Here is a 2,984-nt window from a genome sequence, read left to right as displayed (position 1 = left end):
CCAAATTGACAGGAGTTTCCCAACCTGTCTCTGTCTCTGTCATCTCTACCCTACATCCTACCCTTGGGGCTGGGGGGCTTAGCCACCTCCCACACCCTTCTGCCCCCCCCCCCCGGTTCCCCCTCCCCCAAATCTCAAGGAGTTTTCCAACCTGGGCCTCGGCATCATTACTCCCCCCCTCCTCTCCCCCAATCCTGTACCAGTGTCCTGGGGGGCCTAGCCACTCTGCACCCCTCTGTGGTCTCTATCCTCCCCAGTCCCCCCCCCCCCAAAGTATCCAGGAGTTACCCAGGCTGGATCTGTCAACACTCTCTCCCCCTCCCCCAATCCCATACTTGTGGCCAGGGGGGCTTAGCCACCCAACACGCCTCTGTCCTATCCAGTCCCTGCCCCCCCTCCAGCAAATCTCCAGGTTTCTAACCTGGATCTTGGCATCATTAATCCCCCTCCCTCCTGCCCCAGTGGCCTCCCTGTACCCCTCCAAGATCTATGGCCGCCCTGGTCCTCCCCCCCCCCACCCCAAATCTCCAGACAGTTTCCAAACTGAATCTGGCATTTGTACCTTCCCCCAATCCTGTACTAGTGGGGGGGGGGGCTGGCCCTCTGTACCCCTCTGGCCTCCCCAGTCCACTCAATAAATACTCAGGCATTCTTATCCTAGAAGGGAGCAGTCAGGCTTGAAAACCTATTTGCAACTGAGAGTCTTGTTTTCCTTTCGGTGCCCCTGCCCCCCCCCCCCACTGCACAGCTGGGAGAAGCTGTTGATTCTTTAGTTAATAGGTAATGATTTCAACTCCTTTACGGGCCCGTTAAGCTCTTGTTTTCCCTGCAACTGTGGGAATTGCCTGTTTGCCAGATCCTTCGGAAGACCCGACTGACCCCTTAAAACCCTCCACGTTGGCATGACCTATAGAAACTGACCCAGTTTTATTCCGGGGTCCTTTGCCCGGAATCGCTGTCCCCTCCTTGCGCGGAGTTGACACTCAGGGACTTTTTGGGGACTCGCCCAGCTCGGCGACTTTGCAAGGGCATGTCAGAGCTATTCCTGGTTTAGTTTCCCCGTTTAGCCTGGGAGCCGACTGCCTCTCAACCTGGGATCTCTTTTGGAAGCAGAGGCAAGGCAGGACTCGGTTCCCCGGGACAGATGGCAAACATAGAAGGCCGGCTGAGCTACTCAGAGGCTAAAAGTCAGAAGGTGTTGCGTAGCTGGACATCAGCAAACTAGTTGCTATGTAGTGAGTACAGAGAGAGAAGTAACGCATCAGGTGTGATATTGTAACCTCAGCTTGTGGGTTCTGTGGGGCAGTACTTGGAATGAGTTGCAACAACAATTTTTAAACAACAAAATGGTTTACTTTTCTGTACAATTAACACTTTTAAACATCAACATTTTAACGTTACAATTCAAGGTCCTGTTCAGGTTGCATTTCAAGTCCTTCTATTTACAGTCTACTGATACGTTTCAAGTCCAAAATCTCTTTGCAAGTTGGTTGGCTCCTGAAGACCTTGCGCTTGATGAACAGGTTAAAAACATGATGAAGGTCTCCAGGAGAATCCCTCACCCATTACAACCACAAAGAAAACCCCTGAACAATAAACTCCAACATTTACAACACAGCAAAACAACAACTACCTTCCCAGTAGCTCCCAACAATATTGAAATTACCTTTAACAAGGTGTTAAGGGCTTATAGAAATCAAGGTCCCAGTCTGGTAGCCTTTGTTTTTCTGCAAAGAGCTCTTGCAGCCTCTCTGTTGCCCGGAAGCTTCACCCCTACTGGGTCAACCCATTCTGGGCCAACCCATTCTGGGCATAGGGGTTACAATATCTTTAGTGCAGGCGGGGGGGGGGGCTGCTCTGGAACCCTCCCTGCATTATCCAAACATAGCACTGAGAGCCAGCGTGGTGTGGTGGCTAAGAGCAGGTGCACTCTAATCTGGAGAACTGGGTTTGATTCCTCACTCTGCCACTTGAGCTGTGGAGGCTTATCTGGGGAACTGGATTAGCTTGTGCACTCCAGCACGCACAGCTGGGTGACCTTGGCTACTCACACAGTTCTTCGGAGCTCTTTCACAGGGTGTTTGTTTTTGGGGCGGGGTGGGAGGAGATTGTAAGCCCCTTTGAGTCTCCTTATAGGAGAGAAAGGGGAGGGGGGTTACATCCAAACTCTTCTTCTCTTGCAGCGTCCTGAGGCAAGAAAGGAAGAATTTCTTTCTTGTACGCAAAGAAAGAGAGGTCCTTTTGGACTCAGCTGGGTGACGGGGTTGGACTCCACGCCAGCTGGTGACCTTGGGCTAGTCGCAGTTTTTTTGGAGGTCTCTCAGCCCCACCCACCTCACAGGGTGTTTCTTGTGGGGGGAAGGGGAGGGGAGGGAAAGGAAAGGAAAGGAAAGGAGATTGTAAGCCTCTTTGAGTCTCCTTGCAGGAGAGAAAGGGGGGGATCCAAAACTCTTCTTCTTCTCTCCAGACCTCAAATCCTCAAAACAAAATGTCATTGGCTATCATGTTAATCTTCCCGATGCAGATTGGCTGGCCTTCGTGATGTCAATGCCTTCTAATCCTCGAGGTGGCTTTACCGGGTTAAAATCCCTTCCTTTACCACCATAGTGGTAGAACTAGAACCAGGGGGCATCCATTGAAAATGCTGGGGAAGAATTAGGATCAATCAAAGGAAACACTTTTTCACGCAACGCGTGACTGGTTTAAACATGCTGCCACAGGAGGCGATGTACCACTCTCACCCGGATAGCTTTAAAAGCTGGACAGATTTATGGAGGAGAAGCTCGATCTCTCATTACCAATCTTGATCCTCCTGATCTCAGATTGCACCGCCTTAGCAGACCAGGTGTGCTCAGGAGCAGCATCAGCCGCAGAAGGCCATTGCTTTTCACATCCTGCAGGTGAGCCCCAAAGGCACCTGGTGGGCCACTGTGAGTAGCAGAATGTTGACCAGATGGACTCCTGGTCTGATCCAGCAGGTTCGC

This window comes from Sphaerodactylus townsendi, linkage group LG07, assembly GCF_021028975.2.
Source record: "Sphaerodactylus townsendi isolate TG3544 linkage group LG07, MPM_Stown_v2.3, whole genome shotgun sequence".
NCBI lineage: Eukaryota > Metazoa > Chordata > Lepidosauria > Squamata > Sphaerodactylidae > Sphaerodactylus > Sphaerodactylus townsendi.
The sequence above is the reverse complement of the archived record's forward strand: the minus strand, read 5'-3'. Positions refer to the sequence as shown.